Source organism: Zosterops lateralis, assembly GCF_965231275.1.
Source record: "Zosterops lateralis genome assembly, chromosome: 20".
In the NCBI taxonomy this organism is placed as follows: domain Eukaryota; kingdom Metazoa; phylum Chordata; class Aves; order Passeriformes; family Zosteropidae; genus Zosterops; species Zosterops lateralis.
The window spans coordinates 1691632-1704668 of NC_139780.1; positions in this window are offsets into that span (position 1 = coordinate 1691632).

Here is a 13037-nt window from a genome sequence, read left to right on the forward strand (position 1 = left end):
CGTTGCCAACCATTTGTGAGCCCTGAGTCAGGCTCACAGATGCATTATCCAGGAGCAGATAGGAAGGGGAGTCGGAATAGATTATGCATTCATTATCCAGAAGTAGCCACCAGATACATTTGCACATTTGTCTGCTGCTCGCTTGTTTGCAAATCCTTCCTGGCTGTTGAGGCTGTGTTTGTTCAGTCACCCGGGGCTGCAAGTTCCCAATCCTCCCTCCCAGGCAGGCTGGGTCAGTAACTTGGATGTAAATCTCTGCTTTCACCTGGAGGAGATGAAGTTTCTACCTTGCAGTTCATGCCTCGCCTTGAGATGGTTTTGGAAAAGGAGGGAGAAGTGGCTGTGAACAGTTTCTGCAGCTTTCAAAGCATAAACTCTGTGAATTTGTGCCTCAGCTCTGGGGCACTGGGGCTGATCGATGTCCTGATCAATGCAGGTACAAGTGGCAGCAGCAGATGGAGATGTCAGCAGGGAAAACATCCAGGAAGTGTTTCTGTGTGCTGGGGGAATTTGCTTCCCTGGAGCTGAGTGTGTTTGGGGGATGTTCTGCCAGAGCCTGAGTGAGTTTGGGAGCTCTGGCTGTGGAAAAAAGGGTTTTAATTAATTCCTGCAGTGGGGCAGGGTAGGGCTGGCCCCAGGGACCATGCTGGGCTCCCAGCCTTAGCAGGACAGACAGACTGAGCAGGGACAGACAGATGCACCTTTAAGGAAAGGTGAAGGGCCAGGACTGTCTTGCCCTAATGATCCCATGCTGGATTTATCCCTGTAAATAGAATATTGTCTACTCCAAATAAACTCTTTTACATACACAGAATTCAGACTGTCTCTGTTCTCATCCAGCCCTTGTGTCTCTCTGCTGCTTTTGGCTTTCCCAGCCTGGGCCCAGTGAAGGTGTTGGCTGGAATCTGGTGGTGATGGATCAAAGCTGAATTTACAGCACGAATGTCCATGTTCTCATCCTTTATGCAGAGGAACCCAGGACTGCCAACCACAATCTGGTTTCTGCTGGTTGTAGGTTTGTTTTGAGTTTTTTTAAATATTCAGGTCACTCTGCAGCTCTGCTGGAGAAAGTCCTGCCCAAGGAATGTGGAGTGGGAGCTGGTGATGTTGGACAGCTCAGGATCCACCAGCCTGCAGGGGTGTGGACCCCAGAGACCTGAGGGGGTGGTGAAACCCAAATCTGGGTCCAGACCCCGTAAGGATTCACCTTCCCCTTGGCATTTGGGCTGACCAAGAGTGGCCTAAATGGAGTGACCAGCCCTGTCTGCTCCTCCAGCCCCCTGAGGGCTTTGGGTCTGACTCTGCACCCCTGGACACACATTTCCCCCCTGCAGGAGGAGAGGGGGGGACTCCTCAGCAAGGAAAGGCTGTGCTGTGATGTCAGAACAAGGAATTCCCCTCCTGTGCTGTGACCAGCAGTGCCTCTGATACAAAACCAGCACAGCCACTGCACTGAGCTGGGCTCTTTGGTCCAAAAGAAGACACATGCCCCAAAATACCCCAAAATTCCAAGAACCATCACTTTATTAATGCTCCATGTCCCAATGTGCAGTTTCCCCTGAGGGGAACAGGGAGAAGGAGCCTTGTGTGGCTTCAGCTGGGGCACAGGGCTGTGGGGGCTGTTGGCTCTGCTCAAAATAGACTCTGTGGGCTTCACCCTAAGCCACACTTTAGTCAGAAACTTCCTTTTTAGCTTGAATTTCAGTTTGCAGCCCTTTCACAGTGAGTCAGTGAAAGCCCCGACTCTGGAGCTGCCCAAAGCAGAGCTCAGGGAGGCTTTAAATCACCACATTTGGACCATCCATGGATGAACCTTCCTGCAGGGACAATTTCTATCAGCTCCCAAAGAGTTCATTGGGATGGAGCATCGGGATTTCACTCTCTGGGTGTTTAACCTCAGCTGTGAGTGTGTCCTGCTTTACAGAGTAAAGAGTTGATGTAAAATGAAGGTGGAGGCAGTTCCACAGGTTGGCCTTGGATCTGCTGGAGTCCACTGGAGATCATCTGAACATCTCAGCAAAGCCCTCCTGGGATTTCCTTTTGCCTGGGAAGGCATTTTCAGAAATCCCCATTTCCTGACCTCGCATATGGTGCTTGTTTGGGGCGTTTGGTGTGACCTGGAGACACCTCTCTGCATCCACAGCTTGTGATCCTACACCACTCTGCAGCTTCTACTGCACCCACACCTGCTGGATTTCAGTGCTGCAGCTCAAGCCAAAGAGCTGAAACCCCCTGTGGGTGTAAATTCTGTCCTTGAGGTCACAGCTGCTCACATTTATTGGTGTGTGCAGCACCTGAGTGCCCAGCTCCCCTGCTGCTGCACTTTGGGAAGTGATGTCACCCCAGCAGTTTTTGGGGAAGTGATGTCATGTCACCCCAGCCCTGCTGAGCTCTGCACCCCTCCAAGTTTCCTGTTGTGGCTGCAGTTCTGCTCTCAGCAGGGCCAAATACCCCCTTTTACCTCCCTCCTCATCTGTGCTCCACTCACAGCATCTCCAAGGCCAGAGGCTCCTGCTTTTGGGGGATTTTGAGCAAAATTCAGCTCTTTTGGTGAACCAGCTGCTGCTTTTGGTGCCTGAGCTGCTGGAGTTTCACTGCTGGAATCTCCCACCCCCTGCACATCCCAGAAGCTCCTCCTGCCCATCACTTCTTGCCTGGGGAGTCTGAAGGATCTTCTGCTGCTCTGCCAGGGCTGCACTGCAGCCAGGGGTAAGTGTGCCCTGGGGGGTGTGTGCTGCTTTACTCACAGTCTGCACTAACAGGAATTATTTCTAAAGGCAAAGCTTTCCCTGGGTGTCACCCCAACGCTGCTGGGGTTTGTAAGGGCTGCAACAGGTGAAGGGGTTTTTTACATAAAGGGGGAGAAAATCTCTGTCATGCTCAGGGCTGGATGTGGGTCCTGATTCCTCCCCTTCACATCCAGATTATAAAATCACAGAATTGGGTTCCAGGGACCCTAAAGATCCTGTTTCACCCCTGGCCATGGGCAGGGACACTTTTCACTGTCCCAGGTTGTTCCAAGCTCTGTCCAGCCTGGCCTTGGACACTGCCAGGGATGGGGTGTTTCTACTGGGGCAAGTTTGTGGCTGATGGTTTCTCTGTTTCCCCTCCAAGTTAAACAAAAAGATTTTTCTTCCCTGCTTTTCCTTGTTAAGTTCATTTCAAATTCTGTAGTAATTCCTAAGGTGTTTTCATCTTGCCACTCAAAATCCTTTCTCTCACTCAGAGTACACACCCTCTGCCTCTTTCTTTAAGAAATTATTGCATATAATCCTTTAAGAAATTATTACATATATTAAAACTTGTTTTCTACAGAGTAGGGATTGAAGTCAGGCTATGGCTACTGAGGGGGAAAAAGAGAGGAAAGCAAAGGGTTAAAGGCTGCCTGTGTTAGGAGCCACTGTCCTTAGAAAATAATAATAATCAGCATTCCCAGGGGTTACACTCCCAAATTTACCAAAATGGCTGATCAAGCCATTTATATATTACATAAATATATACATATAATATATAAAATTAAAATTTATTTTATAAAATTTCAAAAATATTTAATTTTAATAGTAAATTAATAATATTTAAAAATCCTTAAATAGCTTTATAATACTTATATCCCGAATCATCTATTATATTTATACTATATAAAATTATTTAATTTTAATAATAAATTAACAATATAAAAATAAATAAAATCCTAAAATAACTTTATAATACTTAAATCCCAAATCACCTATTATATTTATATTATATATTAAATTCTACACCTTAAAAACAAATTCTAAAAACAAAACAACCACACAATTTATTTTAAAAAACAACATTCACTCCTCTACATTTTTTTTTCTCTCTCAATACAATATTATTCAACTAAAACACAACACAAACAACAAAACAAAAAAAATTAACTTTTAATTAATTTTTTATTTTTAATTAATTTAACTAACTAAAACAAAAAAAAATCCTATATTTTTTTTTCCTTTTTCTTAAATCTATTTAAACTATTTAAAAGATTTCCTGGGAGAGGAAATGTCCCCTAGGTAAGGAAACAGTCTGGAAATCAGGGTTTATTTTTAGGATTTGTCATAAACTCCACCCATGAGGATCCACATTTCACTTCTCCATCCCTGAAATCAGCCTGAATTGTCCTTCCCTTTTTCATCTTGTCCTTTTCAAAGGAAAACCTGCAGTTAACAGAGAAACTGGGATTTCCTTTTTGCACCAGCACAGACCTGGATTTTCTCTGGGTTTCTGGAAGATGCTGCAGTGAGAGGATGGGAGGAAGCAATTCCTCATCCCCCAAGAGGCAATAATTGGGATTTCCATCAAGGTTTTTCTTCCCAATACCCCATTTTTAGGTCTCCTGTTGGGTAAATCCTGTTGCCAGCAAACTGCACCTTGGATCTGGCTCTTGCTTAGAGGAGGAAATACTTTTGGGTTAATGATTTGATGCCTAAAGAAGAGGAGATTTGTGTAAATCTGTGAGGAAATTTGCCAAAATCCCCAGCAAACAGGTGCAGCCTAATCCTTCAACCTTCAGCTGAGCGAGAGATGAACAGGGAGTGAATCAGGATAATCCCTTTTTATTCCACCAGGGAGCACAACTCTAATGATTTTTACTAAACGCTTCTGCAGGTCAACATTCACCTTTTTTTTTTATTTTTTTTTTTTCCTTAACTAACTCTTCATTAGGAATTCCCTTGGGAATTCCCAGGCAGCTGTAAAATCCAGAACTTTCCCCAGGCATGGCCAATAACTAAAAAATAAAACATATCTACACTTCTGCAAGCAGTGGTGGTTCAGGTTACATTTTAAATCCCAAAACCTGCCCTAAGCACCCTCCAAAACCCATTTTCTCTGCTCAGTTTGAGCAGTTACTCAGTATTTAATAACACCAGTAAAATCTTTCCATTCCAGATGTGTTTGGATTGAAGGAAACTTTTGGGAATATGGTCCCTATTCACTTTGAGGAAGATTGTTTTGAGCTTGTAGCATTTTAAGGTGATTTCTTTATGCTTTTCTGAGATGAATTAGTGTGTTTGTAAGGAGAGTGACCCCACCATTCCTTTATTAATCTCCTTAGTTTGAGCAGTTACTCAGCATTTAGTAACCCCAGTAAAATTCTTCCAATTCAGATGTGTTTGGATTGAAGGAAACTTTTGGGAATATGGTCCCTATTCACTTTGAGGAAGGTTTTGAGCTTGTAGCATTTTAAGGTGATTTCTTTATGCTTTTCTGAGATTAATTAGTGTGTTTGTAAGGAGAGTGACCCCACCATTCCTTTGTTAATCCAGATTATCACTGCTGGGGAGGGGGAATTAGGAACAGATCCCACAGCTCAGAGTCTCAGCAGAAAATCATGGGAGCAAACACTTCCTTCTGCACATTCCCTGCTTTTCCCACAACCCTTCCTGTAGGGAAACATCAGCAATTTGCATATTAACACTGATAATGAGCGACTGGGAGGTTTTTAGTGATGTCAGAGCCTGGTGGTCACTGAGGGAGGAGGGTGGAGGTTGCTGACCTGGGGCTGGGGTGCACCCTGGGGTGCAGGGCTGGGGATGTGTCCCAGCAGTGCCAGTTTGATGTGTGGGCAGCCCCAGCTGCCAGAGCCTCCTGCCCAGCAGGAACAGTGGCCATTTAGCCACATTTTTAGGTGCTGACTTGCAAAGGTGTTTCCTGTGCTGAGCTGGCAAAGCCTCAGTGTGGAGATGGAGACTGACCCCGCTCTGGCTGCACTCACTGGGGGCTCTTGGCAAAGGTTTATTCCTCCTCCACTGAGCTGGGGAGGTGGAAGGGACCTTGTGAGGCCACCCAGGGTCAGCCAGAGAGGGTTGTCACATCCAGGTGTGGATTTGAGCATCTCCAAGGATGGGACATCACCTCCTTTGTTGGTGGTTCATGTTCAGGTCAGAGTCCACCAGGTCCCCCAGGTTCTTTCCTGCCTTTCCCTGGTCCCATCCAGCATGAGCTGGTGCTTGTCCCTCTCTGGAGCAGAACGTTTTATTTCCTCCCTGTTGAACTTTATAAGATTCCTGCCTCCAGGTCCCTCTGGGTGGCACCACGACCCTCTGGCTCATTACCCATCCCTTCCAACAGCAAAAACCGTCCAAAGGACATTCTGCCCCATCACCCAGCTCACTGAGGAAGATGTTAACCAGGACTGGAGCCAGGATTTCTAGGATTGACCCCTGGGATATAGAATCAGTCACTGGCTGCCAAATAAACTTCGTGCCTCCCATCACCACCCAACCCACTTTTCAATCCACTCATTCTCTGCTCCTCAAGCCCCAAGAGTGAGGGCTCCCAATCACCAAATCAGTTTTGCAATGTTGGAGGGTCTGAGCTGCACTTTCAAGTTTGTTTTGCACCCAAACCAGCTGGAAAATTGATGTGGGAAAATCTTCAGGCCAGTCAATCATCAAGGGTGACTTGCAGGGAGCTGAAAGGCCACGTCCCCTGTGACCTGCCAGCCAGGACCTTGGTGGCTTTTCCTGCTCTGAGCACAAACAAAAGCAGTTTTCAAAGCTCCTGTCCTGGCAAGAGGCCACTTGTGTCTGCCAGCACCTCCAGGCAGGAGCAGGATAAATATTTACAGGAGGGATTGGTAGGTAAAGGTACCTTTGGCTGTCCCAGGCAGGAGTTTTGGTTCCCAAACCTCATATTCATTCACAGCAGGCAGGGAGCAGGACAGTGCTGGCACAGGTGTCACCTCAGGGCACATGGGAGCTCCCAGCTGGTCCCCAGCCAGTGGCACTGTGGGGACAGCCCTGCCCTGACACAGCCTCAGCTGGCAGAGCTGTGACCCTCTTGGCTTGGGGACAGGGGCACTTGCACAGCTGTGGTGTCCCCAGCACCCCTGAGCTACTGTCCTGCCCTTGGCAGGAGAGGACAAGGACACAGCTCCTCATTTAATCAACAAATTCGTGCTCAGATTGTCCTGGCTGCAGTGGGAGTGGGGGAAATGAGGGGTGCAGAGCGTCCCTTCATAGGGAACAGCCCCATGTGCAGAGCCAGGGCCTCTTCAGCCTCCCAGGGCCAGGCAGGAGGAAGAGGAGGATGGATGGAGGGAGGGATGGAGGGATGGAGGGATGGATGGATGGATGGAGGGATGGATGGATGGATGGAGGGATGAGGGATGGATGGATGGATGGATGGATGGATGGATGGATGGATGGATGGATGGATGGATGGAGGGATGGAGGGATGGACGGATGGATGGATGGAGGGATGGACGTATGGATGGATGGAGGGATGGATGGATGGAGGGATGGACGTATGGATGGATGGAGGGATGGATGGATGGAGGGATGGACGGATGGATGGATGGAGGGATGGATGGAGGGATGGAGGGATGGAGGGAGGGATGGATGGATGGGAACCAGCACGGATGGGGATGCCCTGCTGGAAAGCAAAAGGACAAATCTACCCACAAAAGGAACTAAACAAGGCCAAAATGAAGTGCCCAGAGAGTGTTTTCACTCAGAACAAGGCATTTTCTAGGGCTCTGATTTGGTTTAAATCCACATTAAAGCCCCACCAAGGGGAGTTTCTGGTCCTACCTTTGTAGGATCTGGATTGAGTTACAGCCTCTGGATTTCAAGCCCAGTGCCCAAAGTGCTGGAGCACATCTGGCTGCTTTGCTCTACAGGAACCTGCCAGAATTTACTTTTTCTTTGTCAAGAGGCCTGCAATAAGCTGTTTTTTCCTAGAAAAACAAACCTTTTGCCCCTAAAATACCCTCCCAGCTGCCCCAGAGGTCTCAGACACGGCCCCTCTTCAAGGCAGCCTCGTTCTGTGCATCAAAGGCCAAACCCTGCCAGCTCTAAAGTTGCCTTAAAAGTGCTCAAAAATAATTTTAAAAATTAAATTTGAATTAAAAGTGCTTAAAATTAATTTTCTTCCCCTTTAAAACACCCAGTTCCTGCAATAAAGTGATTGCAAGATGACATTTCTCATTTCTGAGGAAAGCACTGGGGTTGGGTAAGGACTGAGACAGCAACAACAGGAATCTCCTCCTGTTTTCTTCGGAAAAAATCCCCTCATGACTCGGACAAACAGAGCTGTGCTGGTGTGAGCCCTGCTGGGCTCAGGGAGGGAAGTGAAAAAAGCTCTGCATTTGTGTCAGGCTGCAAAAAATGGGGTTGCCAAACAGGATACGGGGCTGGGAAACCAGCTGGGCGAGGAGGGGAGAGGAGAGGAGGCTGCGGCTGCATCAATTGCTGCTGCTGATAATTCTATTTACATTACAAGGGAGTGAATAAATATATATATATTATTTTTTTTGTGGTTTGCTGCTTGTTTAGACTCTGCTCTGAGCATTCTGCTGCTCTTGATGCGCTTTGAGATTTTTTTGATATTTAGTTTTGCTGAAGTAAATGGTGCTGGTGAAAATTCCCCCGGGTTTGCACGGCAGGATTCTGGGGGGGGATGGCACAGGGCAGAAATCACAGAATTATGGAATCATTAAAGCTGGAAAAAGACCTTTAAGATCACCAAGTCCAACTGTGAGCCCAGCACCACTAAACCATGTTCTTAAGTGCCACATTCACACATTTCTTTGGTCACTTCCAGGGATGGGTGACTCCATCCATTCCTCGGGCAGCCTTTAAAGCCAGTGCTTTACAAACTTTTAATTTTTTTTTTCCTTAATATCCAACCTCAATCTGCTGTGGTGAAACTTTCCTCTCATTCTGTCACTTGTCCTCTCCTTGAAGCCCTTGGGGACAGGGCTCCTTCTTCCAGTGTGTGAAGCTCCAGCTCATGGTTTTTCTTTCTCTGAAGAAATGAGAAATGAGTTCCCCCCGTGAGTCAGAGCCTGCTGGGTCCTTCTCTGCAGAGATCACAGGGGGAAATTGGTCCTTTTTGTTGCCCAAGAAGCCCTGAGCTGCCCTGGCCCCTGTGAGCCCTGCTTTGTGCCCCACAGGCAGCTTTTCCCTCCTGCCTGTGGGTGATCCCAGGGAAGGGTTGGGTGAAATTCAGCCCAGCTGGTCACTCATCCAATGGGTTTTGTGTTCCTGCTCCTGCCTGTGCTTTTTATGGCCACTGAGTGCTACTTGGGTTGGGACTGTTTGGGTTTCCCAGGCATTTTCAAGTATGATATAAACAGTGATGTGTATGTGCATATATACATGTATTTACATGTCATATATACATGTATTTGTCATATATATATATATTTATATGTCATAAATGTATGTTATGTCATATATATATTTATATGTCATATATACGTATTTATATGCCAGATATATGTATTTGTATGTCATATATATGTATTTATGTCATATAGATATGTATTTATATGTCATATATATGTATTTATATGTCATATATATTTTTGTATGTAATATATATGTATTTGTCATATATATATTTATATGTCATATATATGCATTTATATGTCATATGCATGTACTTATATGTCATATATATGCATGTATTTATATGCCATATATATATGTATTTATATGCCATATATATGTATCTATATGTCATATATATATGTATCTATATGTCATATATATGTATTTATATGTCATATAGACATGTATTTATATGTCTCATATATATATATGTATTTGTGTCATATATATGTATTTGTATGTCACGTATATATGTCTTTATATGTCATATATATGTATTTATATGTCATTATATATATATTTATATGTGTGTGCACAGAAAAATGTTATGGCAGCACTATTTGAATGAAGGCAAAGCAGTTTAGGTCCAAATCTAAGGAGATCTACTGTTGCCTAAATGTGTTTTAATTGTAAAGGAAAGCTGTCAGTTCAGTGGAAGGTTTCTTTATTATGGGGTTTTGTTGTCTTTTATACAGTTTTTACAAATTTTAAGGGTAACTTCTAATTGGTTAACAGCTTTCTTAAATTACCAACAGCCAAATGAGTTTTACTAACCAATAGAATAACCAATTATTCTATTGGTCAGTAAAAGGTATTTTACTTGTCTATCAAATCTATCCTCAGATTGTTCACATATTTTCTTTACTGCTTTTCATGGGACAAACCCTTTGTTATTACAGGTGAAGTTATTTTTCACCCTCAGAATAGATTGTTGTGATAAAGGAACTTGTCATTCTCAAAACAGCTTCATATATGGGAACTTATAGATTGTATATATACAGGTATATATATATATATACCTGTTCCTGCAGCCCTGCTGGGCCACCCACCTTCCCCACAGCATCCCCCTGGTCCTGCAGCTGGAAAAAGCTTCCCCACATCGTCCCCCTGGTTTTCTCAGCTGGGAAAAGCCTCCCCACAGCATCCCCCTGGTTTTCTCAGTGGAAAAAGCTCCCCACAGCATCCTCCTGGTCTTCTCAGGTGGGAAAAAACCTCCCAACATCATCCCCCTGGTCCTGCAGCTGGAAAAAGCCTCCTCACAGCATCCCCCTGGAAAAAGTCTCTCCCAGCTCAGTGCATGCAGGAAAATTCCCACCTGCTCTACCCCCAGCCCCTCTAATCCCTTTATGGTGTTTGTGCCGGGCTCCTCCTGCCCATCCTGCTCTTTGCCTTCCCTCTAATCTCCCCAACCAAAGGATAAAAAGCAGCCTGGTTTGTTCACACCGAGCCTGGGGAGAGGGAATGGGAGCTCTGGGAGGGTTTAGCAACTTTGGGGGTTTAACTGAGCAGTGTCCTGAATCCTGGAGGATGATTTAGAGTAAAACCCCAAACTCTCCATCCCAAAATCCCTACTGTGTGCCCAGAGATGATCCTTCTCAGGCAAGTGTGGGGAGGGATCTGACAGCCAAGGCTCAGCCCTGGGCCCTGCAGCAGCACCAGGGGAAAGTGTAAAAAGTCACCTCAGGAGGTAAATCAGCTAAAACATGTTGAAGATTTTCAATCTGAAAAATTTCCTAATGATTTATTAATATCCTATTAAAGCAAAAAAAAAGGTGTGTTTTGGCAAGGCTGGAAAATGCTCAGGCTGATAAAGCCTCGAAGTCAGAGAGATAAAAACTGGAAGTATTTAGGGCTTGGCCAGGTCCCCTTAGGATGGGTTTCCATACTGATCCATCATCCCCCCAAAAATATACAGTGGGAAGGGGAGCAGCCCCGCTCCATCCCTGTGGGCACTGAGTGACATCCCAGGTGCCACCAGAGGTGATGGTTGCTCTGGGCTGTGGCAACAAAGCAGAATCAGTTTCTCTCCCTGCTGCAGCTCAGAGGGCTTCACAAACTCCTCTGCAGATTTAATCTGTGACCTTTTACTTCTCCAAGGACACCCCTGGCTCCCTTCCCTGCCCTCAGCTGCCGACCTTGGGCCAGTCACTGATTCCCTGAGCTGGGAGCCTGGTGGTGGTTAATATTTGCTGTACCTGGCGTGGAGGGGAGCAGGCAGGAGCCTGCTGATTGCAAGGAGCGTGGGCTTGTTTGGGGTAAAATGTTATTCCAGAGCCTCGGGGATCCAGGTGTGGATTGTGCTCGCTGTTGTTGGTTTACAACAACAGGGTTGTTTGCTATAGAAATGGCTGGAGTTAGGCTGTGGTGATTCCAGGAAAAACTGACTAAGCAGGTGCCCAAATTTGTATGGCAGAAACACTTTTTCCTGCTTACTAAAAGCCTTTTTGGCATGGAATAATTTGGCATATTTGCTGAACTGCCTCAGGAGTGGTGCCAGGGCACATGAGACTTTGAGTCTTGGCAGTTCTGGGGTAACAGCTGGACTTGGTGACCTTTTCCACCCTTGGGAATTCTGTGATTTCACACCTGTGCACCCACAGACTGCTGTTGTCCCCAAAAAACACAAACACACCATGGGACAGGTGGGCTCTGGCCAGGTGAGGGATTATTGGTGTTCCCCTTTTGGGTGTTTTGGTGTTCAGTGATTCCAGCTCTGCTTCCCAATCCAGGTTACTGGGTTAACCCAGCCTGGATTTTGTTTCATTTCTCCCTGGTTGGAGCCCACTCGAGCTCTGGGAGTGTTTCTGCACAGGTGGTCACATCCAGGAGGGAATCCAGAGCTTCCACTGGGAATCAAAGGAGCCTCTCCCCTGCCCAGCAGAGTCAGGAAGGTGCAGGGTCTTGTATCACAATGAACACACCAGTGCTGCTCCTGCTGCCTCTGAAGGATGCAGCTCCCCTCTCCTTGGGTTTGTGATCCTTCCCAAGGGATGCAGATCCATCTCTTGTGCTTCCTGCTCAGCATCAGCAGCTGCTTCTCCATCCCCAAGGCTGGTCGCGCGGGCTCCAGCTCCCCAGGCAGGATGGGGATGGAGGTGGAGGTGGAGGTGGAGGTGGAGGTGGAGGTGGAGATGGAGATGGAGATGGAGGTGAAGGTGGAAATGGAGGTGAAGGTGGATGTGGAGGTGGAGATGGAGATTGAAGTGGAGATGGAGATGGAGATGGAGGTGAAGATGGAGATGGAGATGGAGATGGAGATTGAAATGGAGATGGAGATGGAGATGGAGATGGAGATGGAGATGGAGGTGGAGATGGAGATGGAGGTGGAGATGGAGATGGAGATGGAGATGGAGATGGAGATGGAGATGGAGATGGAGATGGAGATGGAGGTGGAGATGGAGATGGAGGTGGAGATGGAGATGGAGATGGAGGTGGAGATGGAGATGGAGATGGGAGGGGGAGCCCAAGATCCAGCACGGCGCCGCTGGGTGTTGTAACCCCTCCGGGAACGGGCTCTGCACACCCAGCCGTGCATTTCCTCCCGCCCCGGGATGGTTTCCAAACAACAATGAGGAAATGCTGAGCTTTGCAGCCACATTGGTGGACGTGTCCCTAAAACACCCCGTGGAGGGAGGTGGCTGCTCCGGAGCTGCACCCCCAGCTTCAGTTATCCCCGAATGTCACCGGGGCAGGTCAAGGACACAGAGACCTGGGGCACATCCTCCTCCCCAGGCTCTCTGCTTGGGGCGGCACCCAAGGGTGCTGGGCTGGGTGACGTCTGGCCCACCCGCAGCCCGCTGCCACTGATGTCACCAAAACTGCTCATTAAATTTTGCTTCTCTGCTCTGCCAATCTCATTTCCTGGTTCTTGTGCAATCAATCAATCAATCAATCAAT